Raw genomic sequence first — 18,504 nt, forward strand, 5'->3', positions numbered from 1 at the left:
TGCTTTTGAGAATCTTTAAAGGTAGGAAAAAATGGGAAATAAAAGCCAATTCTTCTTCTAATAACCTGCCACTGGTCAGTTCTTCTACCTCCCCCCCATCGCTGACCTGCCATCACTGCTTGGCACTCAGCTGTTTTCCAAGGCAGTCATGTCACGTTAGGGAGCTCTAAGACTCAGCCATCCTGTGGTCACAGCAGTTGAGCCCAGCATGCAGCAGTGGCGTAGTGGTTAAGAGCAGGTGCATTCTAATCTGGAGGAACCGGGTTTGATTCCCTGCTCTGCTGTTTGAGCTGTGGAGGCTTATCTGGGGGATTCAGATTAGCCTGTGCACTCCCACACATGCCAGCTGGGTGACCTTGGGCTAGTCACAGCTTTTCGGAGCTCTCTCAGCCCCACCCACCTCACAGGGTATTTGTTGTGAGGGGGGAAGGGCAAGGAGATTGTAAGCCCCTTTGAGTCTCCTACAGGAGAGAAAGGGGGGATATAAATCCAAACTCTTCTTCTTCTTCATGCTTGATTGCTGAATAGCACAGTATTCCTAGATCAGTGGTTCTCAACCTTCCTAATGCCACGACCCTTTAATACAGATCTTCACGTCGTGGTGACCCCCAACCCTAACATTTATCCATTTTACAGATGGAGAACACTGATGCAGAGAGTCTTAGGCGACTCCTGTGAAAGGGTTGTTCGACCCCCCCAAAGGGGTTGCGACCCACAGGTTGAGAACCGCTGCCCTAGATGCATAGAATTCATTTTGTAATGGAAGTAATATCACTTTACTCTGAATAGCTCATGCATTAGAACTCAGCCGATGAAAAATAAAATATCTCAGAGCAGGGTGCAAATGTCTGTGCCTCTGTCATTTAAACTAGTGGACAGCTGGGTGGTATTGCTTTTTAAAACTAATATTGTTGTCTTTTAAGAAATGTTTTTGAATTTAAGTTTTTTATTGATTAACTATATTTTCCTTTTATTTCTCTAAATATTTTATAGCAAGTTTATAATTTTAGCACTTTATTGAATTCCTTCCATTTTATTATTCTAGTTTGTTTTATTCAAAGGTGTTGGTCTGTGACTGTAATTAATGCTAATAATGCTAATGCTTTAGAACTCTGTTTTTAGCTGCTGTTCACAAATGAAGAATCATTTATGAAAAAAATGTATTATAACATCTCAAATCCAGAAAAGCATCAAGTTTTAAGGGTGAGTCTCTGGGAGGGAATAAGATGCAGATCAGCTACCTCCCACAAATGTATCAACAGCCAACTTCCACCAGCCTCCTCTTCAGATTTTCCTATGCACAGACGGGAGGCCAGCTGCTATCTCCACAAGCCAGAATTGATCCTGCAGCCTCTAAGTGCCAATCTCTAAAAGTGTAGAATAATCCTGGATCACTTCTACATTGTTCAGTTCTAACGTTCGTAGTGGCATAATGGTTGGCCCGTTCTGAAACAGATCCTACCACTGAGAGTCTATGAGGTAAGGATGGCATAAGAAAACAGCAAAAGTGACTGAGCAAAGCAAGGTCTTTGATTTAACTTGCCCCTGGGCTCATTCAGTGATGACCGAGATGCAGAACTAAAACACCGTGGCCACACTGAAGCTGCAAAACTAAATTCCAGGTTCAAGCCCAGCTCAATCCCCACTCCTCCTGCCCACACAAGGCCATTCATTTGTAGCCATATGCAACACACAACACATAGGAAGCATAAAAAGGAAAGAAAGCCAACTTTTCCTGCGGAGGCTAATTTCTCACAAGCAAAGAGCTCAGGAATCGCTTGCCAGCCCAGATTAGCAGCAACACAAAGAGAACTCAGGAAAAAAAGAGCATTTTATTGTCCTTATTACAGTTGTTCTATACTAGTAACACCCCACCCTAAGGAATCAGATTGAGGGGTCCAGCAAGGGAGTTATTTATAGCGTGTGTGTGTGTGTGTGTGTGTGTGTGTGTGTGTGTGTGTGTGTGTGTGTGTGTGTGTGTGTGTGTGTGTGTGTGTGTGTGTGAGAGAGAGAGAGAGAGAGAGAGAGAGAGAGAGGGAGAGGGAGGGAGGGAGGGAGGGAGGGAGGGAGGGAGGGAGGGAGGGAGGGAGGGAGGGAGAGGGAGGGAGGGGGAGGGATGGATGGATGGATGGATGGATGGATGGATAGGGATGGATGGATAGGGATGGATGGATGGATGGATGGATGGATGGATGGATGGATGGATGGATGGATGGATGGATGGATGGATGGATGGATGGATGGATGGATGGATGGATGGATGGATGGATGGATGTTCTTCTTGAAGGCCTGACTTTCAAGGACTGGTTTCAGCCAATTTCAAACACCTCCAGGTTTTGAAGTGGACATTGCCCTTGCAAAAGAAAATAATCCTTCTAACAAAAGATAGATTTTATGATGGAAAAATGGAATGAGAATTCTTTTTTTTATAGTCCTGATATTTCCAAGAACAAACTTTATCTCCATGGAAAGAGCCAGATAAAATCATCCTGCTTCTACCAAAGTACAAGGTGCAAAAATAACACTGATTTTAAGTGCTAGAGTGTTGCTAACTCCTGAGAGTAGCAGTTGTGGCATTAAGAACTGTTACAAGCAGCAGTAAGTAATTATTATACTACATGGAAATTATTTCAAGGAACAAGATTCTCTGATCTTACACCAAACAGAGAAACTTAAGTTCCAATCATTATGCAGTGAGCTGAAAAGGATGTTCAAAGGTATTTGGCTGACCACTCATTGGTAAATACATGTTCCTCAGTTCCAAAAGGCCCCTGAGGTCCTCATTCCCTGGATACCCCCATTTTTTGACATGGCTTATTCCCCCTTTTCTGTACATAAGTAACCCTGTTACCCTAGCCTCTCAGTTGGTCTTTAGCTTCTCTGCTTCAAGGACCTGATTCAGAGGCCCCTTCCGCACACGCAAAATAATGCGTTTTCAAACCACTTTCACAATTGTTTGCAAGTGGATTTTGCTATTCCACTCAGCTTTAAAGAGCACTGAAAGCAGTTTGAAAGTGCATTATTCTGCATGTGTGGAATGAGCCAGAATTTCCTTACTATACCTGGTCGGTTTCATCTCCCAACGCTCCTTCATCACCTTTGAGGACAACCCCCTCCCTTCTCCCCAGAAGCAGGTGGAGAAGTTGCTCTTTCTCTTTTTTTAGTTTTATTCCCCGTTAAGTAGGCAGTTTTTCTAGGGAAAGGTTTGTTTTGTGCAACATTTACTGCATTTCCCCCCTTTATTTAACCTGCTTTTTCTATAGTCCATACATTGGCCGTTTCCGCACGGGCGATGAATGGCGAACTGGAGACAGTAAAAACGCCGTCTCCAGGCCGCCATTCGCACGGGGGGCGCAGCTACAACGCAGCCACGCCGCCCTCACGCCGCCCACCCGGCCTGAAGCCGGCGTTTCCCCAGAGCGCTTCCCAGCGCTCTTTTTGGGGAAACGCCGCAGTGAAGCCGCTGCCGAGCGAACGGCAGCGGCTTCGTGCCGCCTCCCCCACCCGGCACTCACCTTGTCCCCAGGCCTCCGGCGCATCGCCGATGCCTGGGGACACGCCCCCCTGCCCTGCGCCACTGGAGCCGTGGCGCCGGCTGCCCGGCTGTTCCCAGGACCGTCCATGCGGACGGTCCCAGCGTCGTCAGGTAGGCGTCATAAACGCCGACCCAGCCGTTTCCGCCTTCGTGCGGAAACGGCCATTGATTTGGGGTTTTTTTCCTGTTTATAAAATAAACCCTTTGTTTAAGGGTCTTTTTCCTTTCATTTTTTCCAAAGGGGTAGTCTGGATCTGGATCTTGGTATGCACAGGCTAGATCCCAAGTATGGTAATGTACCCCAAAATACACATTTTTAAAACATGTTAGCAAGGGGATGCCTTAGAGCATTACAGCCCTGACATGTGTAGACCAATTTGGGTAACAGTTCCCAATTAGACTTGAAATTCAAATACCCAAGCCACAATTTAGTTCTAAAAGAGCAGCCAATTCTGCATAACTAGTACAATTTCACACAGTCTTTCTTCAAATGAGTCAACAGTAGAATGCATGGACTGTATCTTCAAAATAGCTCCATGTGGTAGGTTAGACTGAGACAGCAAGTAGCTCAAGATTACCCTACAGACTGCATGACTGAGGAGATCTAAGCTCAAATCTCAAGCTGACCATTATACTGTAAGCCACAGGTGTCAAACTCGCAGCCCTCCAGATGTTATGGACTACAGTTCCCATCATCCCCTTCCAGCATGATGCACAGCGGGATGATAGAACTATAGTCAATTACATCTATGCTATAAGCAATGCTGACTGAGTGCTGGACTGTTTAGGAGAGTCCAAAGCAGCCCAGCACTCAGTCAGCAATGCTGAGAAGAGTGTGGGGGCAGGAGAGGAATGGAACTTTTCCAGAGGTGGCTGCATTCAGGAGACCCTTTAAACAATCCCTACATGCAGCCCCTTTCCCTGCCTTAGAGAGGGGGGTTGGTTATAGCTGTTGTGTTCTGTGCTGGCTAAAGGTCCACCTACCCACCCTTTTTCCGGGAATTGGCTGCATGTGGGGATTGTTTAAATGATCCTCGAATGCCGCCGAATCCCAAATGTCAACAAGCTGGTCCAAATACTTTTATTCTGATCGGCTCCTATTTGTGGGTTTTGTGGCTAGGGCCGTGTATGGCCTGGAGCCATGCCTGAATAAACTGATTAGGGCATGGCCTTAATTGGAGCCAATTTCCAAAATATACTAGCAGGCATAAAACAATTTAATTCACACAACATTAAAACAGAACCATCCATTTTAGATAAGACTACCAACGCTGGGCCTCTTTTAATTTATTTCAGAGTCCTTCTGAAGAAGAAAAGTTTGGCATATAGTTCAGAAAGGGTATGGGGCCAACCTCTCTTCTTGAGGGAGGGAATTTCATAGCCTGTGGCAGTGGCCCTTTCCCCACTCACTGTTTGCTGCGCGCTACTCTTGCCGAGGGGAGGCGGGTCCAGCACTGCACTCCCACTGCAGAGTGGCTAGCACCCAGCCCGACCTGCTGCTCTTAAGCCCCTCAAGCCTTGGGTCATTCTAGCTTCTCAAAGCGGTAGCACGGTGACAGCGTGGGGGCGGGGAGCAGTGGGAAACCAGGAACACGACCCTGGCGCTAAAAGGTCCTGGACCAGGCAAGCGGGCGTCATTTTACAAGAGGTGGGAAATGGCCAGGCTTTCTTGGAGGAGCCCTCTAGGAGTTCAGCTTAAGATGATTTCCTTAAAATGATTTCCTGCCATGCATCAATCCCAGTCTGAATCCCAGGTAGGCTGTTATGGGTCGAGGCCATCCATTTGATACACACCATTTAGGGCTTAAAGGTCAAAGGCAACACCTTGAATTGAGCTTGGAAATAAACCTTGGAGTGGTTCTGACCTGGTATGATCATTACAGCGCATCTTAGCATAGACCCTTGAAGCCTCAAGTTGCACTGTTGTTTTTGCACTATCTTGAAGGACAGCCCCACAAACAGTGAGTTTAGTCTGACTATGTGACTGGCCTAGAAGCTGGCTGCCTCCAGGGACAGCTACAGCTGGGAAACTAATCTTTGCTGGTAAAAGGGCTTCTGGGCAGTTTCCAGCTCTGCCCAAAGACACTGCAGAATGTAAAAGCTGCAGACCTGAAATTCTGGGCGGAGAATTATCCATCTAGTAAAGGTTTTATTCCCTACATGAAACTTTCCCCCCTTGTCTGGATAATGTTCCATTTTCTGTCTGATCCTCATCCATTACTTCACTGTTCCCAGTCATCTATTCAACACATCACCCCAGATTCAGAGGCCAAGGGGAGGCAGAGCTGTGTATCATCATGTGATGATGTGTATCATCAGCGTACCAATGGAAAATGGGTTCAGATCTCCAGAAGATCTCATCCGTCAGTTTCCAGCAGCATGAACACAGAATTGATCTTTGCCATGTCCCAAATGCCAGTGGTCAAGGAGCCAGAAGTTTAACTCTCACCTTCTCATGTCCATCCAGCCAGGTGAATCAGAAGAGGGCCTGTGGTGGATGATATCAAATCCAAAGACAGATCCAAGACCCACTTCCTCCCCCTACCACACTGAGCAGCCAGCACAGATCAACTCAGACTGTGATTGGAGTAGTTTTTCTGCTGTAACCTGGTCTGAATCCGGATTAAAAACACACTCATAAACAAACACATGGAGCTGCCCCATACCTAATCAGACCAGCGGTCCATCAAGGTCAACATTGATTTCTCGCTCTGGCAGTGGTTTTCCATGGTCTTTCCCATCTCCTACCTGGTCAACTGCAGATGCCAGGGATTGAACCTGGGACCTTCTGGGCAGTGGTGGGCTCCAACTAATTTAACTGGTTGTTTACAAGCACCATCTTAACAACTGGTTCTGCCAAAGTGGTGCGAACCTGCTGAATCCCACCACTGCTTCTGGGTCCCAAGCAGAAGCTCTGCCATTAAACCACAGCCCCTCTTCCCACAATGCACTCAGTCTCATCCAAGAATGGTGAGATCTATTCAGCTACCACTCTTCATGAGACCTTCTCCAAAAACAATAGCACAATGCGGCAGGGATCGCACGTTCATGGCATTTTAAAAAATGACAATGGGCTTCTTGTTGCAGCCACAAGGACCCTATCATGTATAGTTTGGCCCTTAACTGGGGCTGTAGGGGGAGGGGTTATGGCTATTCTTTCCTCCTGTGCGTACTCCAACCTCCAAAAAGGGCCTGGAGATCTCCTGAAATGAAAACTAGTTCCCTGGAGTCACTGCAGAGGATTGGCAAAGTTCCCCTGGAAAGAGTGCACCTGCTTTGGAAGGTGGGCTCTAGGGGGGTATCCAATCCTGTAGAATTGGATTCCAGCCCAGCCCCTTGAGAGAGGCTTATCCAGAGACCTGCAAGTCCAGGCTAAGACCAAGCCCCCCCCCACTTGCTTTGAAATCCACCAATACAGAGCCCACGCATGGGCTCTCACCAGTCCAGGGCTGCCCCTCTCCCCCCAAGATCACAGTCTGAGGCTGGCAAGGCTGCTGTGGGCTATAACAGTCACCTCAACCCTCAAGTGCTATTTTGAGCTGACAAGGTTTCTGCAGGATTGTAGCTCCCCCAGTGTTGTTCTGGGCTGGTGAGTCCACTGTGGACATTTATGTCATATCTAGCCCTTGTAATGAATTTGACACCCCTGGTCTATGGCTTTAGGTGCCTTTTAAGTTTCTTCCCTAAACCCTGTCCTCGGAGGCTCTGTCCCAAAATCTCCACAAACTCCAGCTCAGAGTTAGCAATCTGCTCCCCCCCCCGCCGCCCCGTGAAATAAACCACTGAGGGAAGGCACTTTTGTTTGAATGAACAGCACGGGTGGAGGCTAAACACTCCCTTTTTCTGTTGAAATCAAATGGGTACCTTCCCCACAGCTGCTTTGAAAACAACACCAACTAAGAGATCCAGTCATAGATCTTCCACATTGTTCTGCCCTTAGATGCAATATGAGCCCATGAGGGAGGCAGCTCCCGTAGGAATTTTTACCTCTTAAAGAGGAGCAGAGGCAAAGACAAAATACAATTCCTGAAACGTTTAATGCTAAAACATATCAGTGCCATTCAACCAAGCACCATAAAGCGCTCGGCATTTTACTAAGTTTTTCTTGTACTCAAATGCCGAACTGTCGGTTCTGTTTTTCTTTACCATCAAAAGCCTCCTGCGTACTCCAGGGTATAATGTTTTAAGAATTAAAATATGTAAGTGAAGCTAAGTCAAATAAACACCTCAGCAACAGCAAGAATGGGGATAAAAAGCTCTTTGTAGCTTTCTGATAGGTGTCTGTCCTCTTTTTTATTATTTATTTTTTCATGATTTTTCATTTTCACCTCTCACCCTGCTTCGTAGTAAAGGTACTTATAACATCATCACTTTTCAAGGAAAATATCTGCTAAATGAAACCACATGTCCTAACAACTTCAGTGCTGCTTTAGGCAGGTTGGTACACAGGTGTGGTAAAAAGCTGCAATCAGTCTTCGACTTGAGGCATTTTGCAACATTCTTTTTTCTCCCCGTAAATTTAAAATTAATGGACACTGGATCAGCCAGAATTTTCTCCCTATTTTTATTATTCCAAAAACAATGTAATGCAAAATTGATCAGGAGGGTATTTTTAATCAAGGTAACAGGGTTATGTTATGTTGCAAAAAGACAATTTATTAAAGGAAACAGGACTGTGGGTTACATTGCTGGGTATATTTTTATTATTATTTACAATTTTTTTAAACCCCATCTTATGCAAAGTTCTCAAGATGGCTCACAATAAAATCAGAATAATTCAGTAAACTAGTAAAATATGTCATAAATACCAGAATAAAACATGACAATAAAGACATCAAAAATAAAACCCCAAACTCACATACTAGTCCTTTGAGGATTAGTATGGGGAAGGGGAAGGGAGGGAGAAGGACCCATCATCTGGTCATGGCCCACCCATCCTGGGTGGGAGGGTTAGAGAAGGCAAGGATGGGGGGTCTCTTTTGTATCGATCATACATTTTCTTCAGGTTTGATTCTTGGTTACTCACACATTTTGCCCTCTCTGGCAGTCACCCTGCCTTCAGATCAGAGAATCCCCATGGTTTCTGAAATCTATTTAAGTGTAACTTTTTTTCACAGGGAAAGTGAAGGGGTAATGTGTGTCTTAGTTTCTTCAGGTTTTCTCACTTGTCCCAGAAAGCCTTTTTTCTGCCCTTGGCACGAGTAGTTCCTGCACCACTCTTCAGGCCACTATTTCAAGAGGATCAGAGGAGCGTCTCTTTTTTTAATGCTGAATGCCTACAGCAGAAGCAATAGACCTTATAAAACCCTATGAAATTTACCTTGGGGTAGACAAAAAAAATTGGATTTTTTTCAGGTTTGGGTTTATTATACCTAGAAATTTTTGAAAAACCCAATTTTGTATTTTTTTTCTGAATATTTGAGTTATAAAACCCAAACCTGAAAAACATGCCTGCCTCTGGACTCCATGTGAGCAGCAGGTAGCACAGAATTGAACCCGCACCTCCTGCTGCTTCCAAGAACCACTTGGACTTCTGAAGTAGATGCAAAATCCAGACCCAGCCAGTCTTTAACTGTAGGCTCAGCCTGGCCAGTTTTAAACTGAAGGCTCCACCCCATAGAATTGTAGAATCATAGAGCTGGAAGAGACCACAAGAGCCATTGAGTCCAACCTCTGCCATGCAGCAAGATACAATCAAAACACTCCTGACAGATGGCCATCCAGCCTCTGTTTAAAAACCTCTAAAGAAGGAGACTGTGGCCCTTTCCTCACTTACACCCTTAGCCGGAGGGGTTATACGCGCAAGAATTCCCAGTGCGCGCGTTACAATTCCTGGCGCTTGCGGCCCCACACCATTTGAAAAGGTGCCAGAATTACACGCAGCGCTGGTGGAGAGAGGCAACATCGGGGCTTCTGTGTTCTCGCCCGCCCTAAAGTGGGGAGTGCAGCTGGACCTCAGGGCTACTTTAGGGAGAGTAAGCGTGGGGCTTGAAGGTAAGTGGGGAAAGGGCCTGTATCACCCTCTGAGGCAGCGCATTCCACTATTGAACAGCCCTTACCACCAGAAAGTTCTTCCTAATGTTTAGGTGAAATCTATTTTCCTGTACCTTGAACCCATTACTCTTCATCCTAGTCTCTGTTGGCTTGGTCCAGCTTTATACTGTTGGCTCTGCCTCCAAAATGCACATGACCTTTGGAATCCACAGATGAATGCTGAACCCAGCCAGGCTGCAGGTAAGTGAGGGAGAGGGAGAGCAGAAGGGTTTTTTTTAAGGCTGCGGGCAGTTTCCATTTTTTCAGCAGTTTTCAGGATCCCATTTTTCAGCTCCCTTTTATTGCTGCCTTTTTAAGATGAAAAAAACCTTAAAAATACTGACAAGGTATTGGGGGAGTTCAGGTTTACCAAATGCCCACTTGTAATTGATGTGACCTTGCATTTCTTCAGTATACCAAAGATGGCCAAAAAAGGGGGGGCAGGCAACTTCCCCAAATGGAGGTTGCAGAAGCAACAGGGAAGTGGTAGGCTGGCAAAATGGTGGCTTGGCTTGGCTCAAAAGACCTCCAACCACTCCGCACCTAATTTTTAGCTCTCTTTAAAAGACAGCTTCCAAGTTGTTCAGAGGGAGAATCGGTGGGACTTCACAGCGCAAACAAGAAAACTGCAGGAAAACCCCACTGAAATGCAAACATCCACAAGATCAGTGTGGCACACATGAATGGCCCTAGACCCGTGGTGGCGAACCTTTGGCACTCCAGATGTTATGGACTACAATTCCCATCAGCCCCAGCCAGCATGGCCAATTGGCCATGCTGGCCGGGGCTGATGGGAATTGTAGTCCATAACATCTGGAGTGCCAAAGGTTCGCCACCACTGCGGGCCTAGACACATTGGAAGCAGAGCAACAATCTCTTCTGGCTTTGGTGGTACTATTGTAGGCAAAAACAACCTTTCCTCTGTTCAACTGTGCACTGCTGGTGAAAGAAGTTATGAGGGGTGGGGGCTGAGAGACCGGGCATATTAGGTCCTTCATTCAGCCCCACATCATTTCCAGAAAACAGCAAACCACTTATCCAAATTTCTGATTGTTCAGATAGTCTCATGTTCTCCGCAGCTATGAAAATCAAATAAAGATGTACAAGAAGATGTTGTTCCAACAATTTTTAAAAGTGCTTTTAAATATCCTTACTATTTTACCATTTGAGATGTTTAGGGCTATATGTTGCTTTCTGGATCTGTTGCATGAGAAGAAGGGATATTTTTTAATCAACAAGTAAAAAATTCATCCTCTGTAATGTAATTATGATGCGGCCTATGTAATATGATTTTGATAATCATCTCCTCTAATTTACACAATGTTTCCAGTTGACTTACTTATTTTATGGATTCACTTGGAATATGTCTATGTTGCCTCTCCAGAGAACCTGCCCAAAGTGGCTTACAAAATGAAACATAAAACATCATAAAGTACACCATTCAAAACACAGCACAGCATAAAACAACATAAATCCTGAAGCAGTTTAAAATGGATATAAAACATTTTCAGGCTAAAAACATACTATGAAGTAATGGTGCTTTTCACATACACTGCTTACCACGATTTTCCCAGTGGTCAAACCTTGTGTCTGGAAATCATTTTCTGTGAAATCATTCCACACACCTCCTTTCCCCATGTTGTTCTGGTCCCCCTGCCCCTCCAGTTGTATTTATTCCCCACACTACTGCTGAAAATGTATTATTCCTGGTAGAAGAAGAGAAGAAGAGTTTGGATTTAGATCCCCCGCTTTCTCTCCTGTAGGAGACTCAAAGGGGCTTACAATCTACTTTCTCTTCCCCCCTCACAACAAACATCCTGTGAGGTGCACAGGCTAATCTTGGCTGTTTCCGCACAGCCAAAAAACAGCGCCCTAGGGACGATAAAAACACCATCCCTGGAATGGTGTTTGCACAGTTGGTGCTGCTGCATCGCAGCGTGAGGGCACCGCTTTTGGCCCCTCTGGTGTTCCCATTCGCCTATCTCTCCTCCATCCACAGCTCTGAACAGCTGGAGAGACACACCCATGCTACCCTCCAACCCCTGGAGTTTGGAGGGCAGCATGGGCTTGTCCTTCCAGCCGTCCAGAGCTGCGCAGGGAGGAGAGGTAGGTAAACAAGACGATGCACAGGCAGCTCCGCGGGTTGCAGCAGCCTCGGCGCTGCCCGCACAAGACCATGTGAACGGTCTCATGCGTCCACCAGCATTAATTATGCCGGTGGACAGCCATTTCTGCCACTGTGCCGAAATGGACCTGGTTCACCAAATAAGCCTCCACAGCTCAAGTGGCAGAGCAGAGAATCAAACTCAGTACCCCAGATTAGAGAGCACCTGCTCTTAACCACTACACCACGCTGGTAGTGGTGGGATGTCATCCATGATGCAGAAGAACAACAACCCTGTCCCTTTTTTACAGGTGTTCTAGCATTACTATGCAATTACATTTTGAAATGACAATTCAAAAATGTCTCAGCTTCCATTTCTATTGCTGAGAACCACTAACCCAAAATGGAAGCCAAAACAACTCCTGCAGCAGATGCCATTACCTAAAGGAACAGAAACAGCCCACCCCAACCCCACAAACAGCCTCATTTTTGGGCCAGATTTGATATGCAGTAATGCACAACTGGTAATACAGCAGTTCCCAAGTAGATACAGGGATTATGCCTAGTACTCTTTTCAATTGCCCCAATGCCTCAGTATTCTACCACTGATGCAATCACCCCCAGCTTTAAAGTTGCTCTCTGTCCTAACATTACATTGGTAGTTCAATGTGAAATTGACAAAGCTAATCCACTCAACCTGGTTTCTTTGTATCTCCTCCTTAATGTTAAGTCTCTAATTCAAAATGGCAGAGTTTTTTAAAAAAAATTCCATTTGAAATGGAATAGGAGGAGGAGAAAATGGCTGAAGGGAGGTTAAGCAGCTAAGTGGAAAGTAGATAATGGTCAGGAGTTTGGTTGGGTGGGCAACTAAAGATCATTTCAAGATGATCTCACGCTCAAGGGTGGATAGCTTAGAAACAGATTTTTTTTAAAAAAAAACTGAGGTTAAAGCACTCAACAAAACAATGACCGAAAAATGATTGTTTCCAAAACAATACAAACATTTCCAAAACCAAACATAGAAAAGAATGCGTGGAATGCAAAGAAAAAAAATTGGTGGCAAGATACATTGTAAATGACTCATGCAGAAAAGGCTAATGTTTAAAAGATTAACCGGTTTAAAAGCCAAAGAAACAGATGTTTTGGCTTGGCACTTAAATTAGGGTTTCTAGGCAAGCCAGGCCTGGCCTGGCAACTAGTGGGAAACCAGAGGGGTCATGGGGGGCACCACTGGTGACAGTGTGATATCACTTCCGGGAGAAAGAAGTGGCATCATATCTCTCTAGAATCACCAGAAACAATATGATGAAACCATAGCATCCTATAACCACAGATTCCAGTAATTCCTAGACAGGACTACCATCATTTCTGGGTTTTTCCCGGAACTGATGTCACACAATTGCCTTCTAGCAATTTTTTAAAGATTATTTTTCAACCAGCAGCTGCAGTAACAGGACACAGGAGCTGAGAAAGAGGATCCCCTGCCCCTAATGGCTTGCCTAACAAAAGGTAGTATAGGCACAAGGTGAACCTCAGAAGGAGGGGCAATCCTCTGGCAAGGGGACATCACTAAAAAAAAGCTGTGGCTCTGATCACCACACACATTGCGGCCCATCAGAAGGTTTGGTGTAATCGTGCTGATCTTCTGGATAAGGTTTCCTTCCGTGAAGCCTTCCAAATTCATTCAGCAAATAGCTTGTTCACCCTGAGCAATACACTTATTTATTTCATTTAAAACATTTCTATCTTGTCTTTCTATCAAATCTGGGTGTTCAAGGTGCAGTAAGAAAACATTTTATTACAACAAGTTCTTTGAGGATTAAAAAGAAGCTCATCCAGAAGCCAAGGACATCAAAAGCATGGGAACAAAAGCCAAGGCAAACATTTGAGGCCAGCAGAAATGTTTTTCCTTAGGACGGCTTAATTAACAGCACAGGCGCCTGACAAACAGGGAATTGTTCCAGTGTGGGGGTGCCACCGTCTGGTCCAATTTCGTTCATGAGGTTTTAATCCCTGTTCTTGTTTTCGTATTCATTTAATCATAATCTTAATGGGTTTTTCCTTTGTTTTGTACACTACTTTGGGATATGTGATTGGAAACTTCCCAAAAAGACATGCAACTAAATAAACTTTCCAGACACATGGACTGCCTAAATACATGGTCATACATATGTCCCAGGTTTAATCTCCAATATCTCTACTCAAGGATCATGTTTTGTCCTCAATACTAGGCATCAAAATAAGAAGGCAGCATAGTTTCGAACAGAACAGTTTCATAATTTAGTTCTTTGTCTGGATCTTGACAACATCCTCCTTTCTCCCTGTTTCAGCCCACACCAGTCCTGGACAGGACTAGGGCAGTCTGAAACACTGACCAGGAATAAAGGAACAGAGTTGTCAAAACACCACATTCCTTTTTTCCCCCTAGACATGTAACTGTACCCATAAATACAAATGCAGAAGCTTGAAACATCCTAACACCTATAACATGTGTAACAACCATAATAACTTTACACTTGCATTCACAGATTTTTTTTAAAAAAAAGAGGGAACAAACTACACAAATGAAAAAAAATGGAAGTAACTGTGCAGATAGAGTCTAGGCCCCAGATATATCTCAGTTTATGGGACATAGTCCTGCAAATAATTTCGATTAAGCTGATGTTCTTTGTCAGTAATGCCGAATTCCTGTTCCTAGAGCTGATGGTGTTTCTGGATTGTGTAAAATATGCACAATTATAATCACCACAATCCTATCTGGCAGATGGAGTACTATGAAGTGGTTTCATGTGAGACATATTTCTTCTGGCTTTCCGTCTGTAATTATTGTGCCATTTACATGTATGATAGAAGGGCAGTGAAAGTTGGTTTTAAGGCTGGATATTCTTTACAATATCCCTATCTTCCACTTGGGCAGGTACTATTCTGGCTCTCATATTGTTTCATTGCAAGCTTTGCCTTCTTAACACATAGGATGCATCTTTTCAGGCCATATCTACTAGAGGCAATGTTATCTGTACCTGTCTCACATAAAAAGAGCCTTGCTGGATCAGACAAATGGTCCATCTAGTCCAGCATCCTGCCTCACACAGTTCCTCTGGAGGTCCAACAAGAAGACTTAAAGCCAGGGCTTTCCCTTGATATGGTGTTTACTGTCTCTGAACATGGAGGTTCCCTTTAACCACCATGGCTAGTAGCCACTGATAGATCTATCCCCCATGAATTTTTCTAATCACTTTTTTCAATTTTTCTATACTTGTGGATATATCTACATCCTCTGACAGAGAATTCCACATTTTAATCACTTGCTATGCAGACAGTTCATCATTTAGTCCTTCCTGAATATACTGCTCATCAGATTAATTGGATGCCCCTGAGTTCCAGCATTTTGGGAGAGGGAGGAAAGGCTCTCATTGGCAACTCTCTCCACCACACTGGGAAGATCACATGTGGTGTGATCTATACTGACCTCGACCAATGGTGATAGAGGAAGTGTAATATTGCAGAACATGTCTGTGGAATTGCTGCTTAGCATAGAGTGCAAGATTTTGCTATTTGTTCAGTTTACTAGTAAACTATTTGTTTACTATTTGTCCAGGAAACCATAGTTTGTCCCTTAAAACTTTGGTTTTATTTACTGCTTAGTGACCTTCATGAGCCAGATCCGCAGCAGGGTTCCATAGAGAATGTCAGGCAACTACCCACTTATCTCAGAGAAAGAGATTATTTTCAGTTATAGTAACTTCACTCCTAATATTAGCAAAAGGAAGGAAGATTTCTTGGGCCACAGAGGTCAAATATTGTAGAGTATTTAGAAGATTGTCCCATCAGCCATTAGGGATAGTCTTGACAGTCATCTAGAATCATGAGTCAACATGCACAGCAGTCTCTATATCCTGAGGAGAAAGAGTTTTAAGGACAGCATCTGAAAGAAGAAAGTTGGCATGTGCTCCATGATTGTTGATGTGTCCTGAAAAATAGTCCACTGGATTGCCTTTAGCAGGTTGATAAATGACTCTGTAATCATTTCCTTGCAATATGAGCATCCATCATTCAATGATAACTGTTGGTTGAAAAGACAAATAGTTCTTAATTACTGTTTTCACAACAAAAGTCAAAAACAGTGAATCAACGCACACTAAAAGGAAAGCCTAAGGATTAGTACCGAAATTACAACAGCTGCCAGAAATTTAGCCACACACAAAGTTATGTGTTTGTCTTTGTCTCTTAATAACAGAATCCAGACAATTATAACAGAGTTCAAATGCACCTTCCAAGAAAAGATTGCTTGAAACACAACTCCTAAATGAAAAGACAAATTGTTAAACATGGGTTGGAGTATTTTTGTAAAACTGACAGTGGAGGGGCACATGGTCTACTGTTTCCATGAGCCCAGATCCATAGGGGCATTTTCTTTCCTCAAAAGGAGTCTTCCTGTATAGCCTTCCAGGACAGCAGAGGGGAAGGCTGGCCCGAAACCAGTGTAAAGGCTCTCCATTGTGTAGGCATTTCCAGATTTGTTAAGTATGCCATGGGAGAGACTGAATACCCATTAGCTTCACTGGCAATAAAGGTTGGAAACCTGGCTAGTTGGTGGTCTATATCTGCCCTATACTGTTTAATTGCTTCTTTGGCCTGCTCATAGCCCATGCTGAATAAAAGTTGTGGAGAAAAAACCCTGATTTAAAATTTTGGTTACCACTGCCTGCTTCCATTTAAATTGAAAATCATAATTCGGAGCCAATGGGGCAAGGCCAAGTGGGTAAAAAAATAGTCTAAGCAAGTAATTGTATAGCCACCTATGCTCTAGCCTCCACTCTCGTGAGGCCTGTTTCTAAATGCAAGGTAGCATTAGAAGCACATTTTGGCATTTGAAGGGCTGATCTTAAGAATTTAGATTGTACCAGTTCCAATGGTGCAAGATTTCAAAAGGGGTCTAACTGGGCACCATATAGGAGTTGTGCAATTTAAAAATTGTGAGAGCATAAGATATATCTTTAAGATATTTCAGGATGGTGGTTGAGACCCTCTGTACATTCTCAGCAACATAGTCCCCCTGGGTTTTTCTACCAGAGGGGGTGGAGAATTACCCCCAGATATTTGAAGCAGGGAACCTGTTCAATCTTATGTCCATCGATGCTCCATGAGTGAGACTTGGGCCTTTTGGCAAATGCCTTAGTTTTGGTTTTCTGGTAATTAATTTCTAATTTTTCCTCTTTACAATACAATACTAGAACTTTCAGTGCTCTTTCAAGGCCAATAGGCATTCTTGAAAGGATTATGGTATCGTCCACTTAGAGCGAGACTGAAATGTGTCTTCCAGCAAGGTTTGAGTGTTAAAAATGTATGTTATGAAGATGACCAACCATATCTTTAATATAAAAGTTAAATAAGAGTGGGGCCAATATGCAACCTTGTTTAACACCTTTCCCAGTTTCAACAGCATTGGAAAGATACCACTGAGGGCTGCACTGAACTTTGAGTGAGGTCCCTTCATGTAGCTTATGTATTAGGTAGAACAAGGGCCGGTTGAGTGAAGAAGCCTCTGATTCTCTCAACTCAGATTGAGGTATAGAGTCAAAAGCTGATTTAACGTCTCTAAAGGCAGCATAAGAACATAAGAACAAGCCAGCTGGATCAGACCAAAGTCCATCTAGTCCAGCTCTCTGCTACTCGCAATGGCCCACCAGGTGCCTTGGGGAGCTCACATGTAGGATGTGAACGCAATGGCCTTCTGCGGCTGTTGCTCCCAATCACCTGGTCTGTTGAGGCATTTGCAATCTCAGATCAAGGAGGATCAAGATTGGTAGCCATAAATCGACTTCTCCTCCACAAATCTGTCCAAGCCCCTTTTAAAGCTAAAAAACGGAAATGTGCTGCAGGAGGACTATTTTTCAATTAAATGTTGGAGTACTAGGCATTGGTCAGTGGTAGACTAGCCTTCTCTAAAGCCAGCTTGCTCTTCTGCAAGTATGTTTTCTTGTACTAGCCAGACCTGGAGTCTCCACTGTAAAAGCCTTACCCATAGTTTACTGTGATAAGAAGGCTAATTAGTCTACAGTTAGCAGGATCATCCTTCTTTCCTTTTTTGTACATTGGAACAACGATTGTGAGACTCATTCATTGGGGATGCACCCATGGATATCAATACAGGTAAAAAGTGAGGAAGAATGGGGGCCCAAAAGTCCAAGTTATTTTTAATGCTGGAATTAAGTCTTCCTCTGGTGCCTTGTCCAGTTTTAGTTGGGCCTACATTGGTAAGTTTTCTATATTTTGGCTAGGATATCAATTTTCATCAGAAGTATCCATATAAAGTTACTGAAAGTATGTTTCCCAAATACGGTAGTTTAGTATAGGTAGTCCATTGATTTGGGAGCATGAAATAATACACCAGAATAAGGCTGAGACATTTGGAATTGGCTGCCTGAATGAGTTGTGACCAGTTGTTTTTCATAGCTTCTTTTTTCTTACATGCTAGCAGCTGTTTATAAAGTCTTTTCTGCTGTAAGAGATCCAGAGCAGCAGTTGGAAAGTTGTTGGATACATACGCTTGATATGTGATGGCAAATTTGTGAAGGCAATTTATGTGTGTCAGGAAGCATTCAGCCATGCTAAGGAAGAAGTGGAGAAACCCAAACAAAGGCTCATTCCGCACATGCAGAATAATGCACTTTCAAACTGCTTTCAGTGCTCTTTGAAGCTGTGCGGAATGGCAAAATCCACTTGCAAACAATTGTGAAAGTGGTGTGAAAACGCATTATTTTGCGTGTGCGGAAGGGGTCAAAGATTTTAGCACCTTCAGGAGAACTATGCCTTGTCCACCATTCAGGCA

The sequence above is a fragment of the Sphaerodactylus townsendi genome, linkage group LG06, assembly GCF_021028975.2.
Source record: "Sphaerodactylus townsendi isolate TG3544 linkage group LG06, MPM_Stown_v2.3, whole genome shotgun sequence".
Lineage (NCBI taxonomy): Eukaryota > Metazoa > Chordata > Lepidosauria > Squamata > Sphaerodactylidae > Sphaerodactylus > Sphaerodactylus townsendi.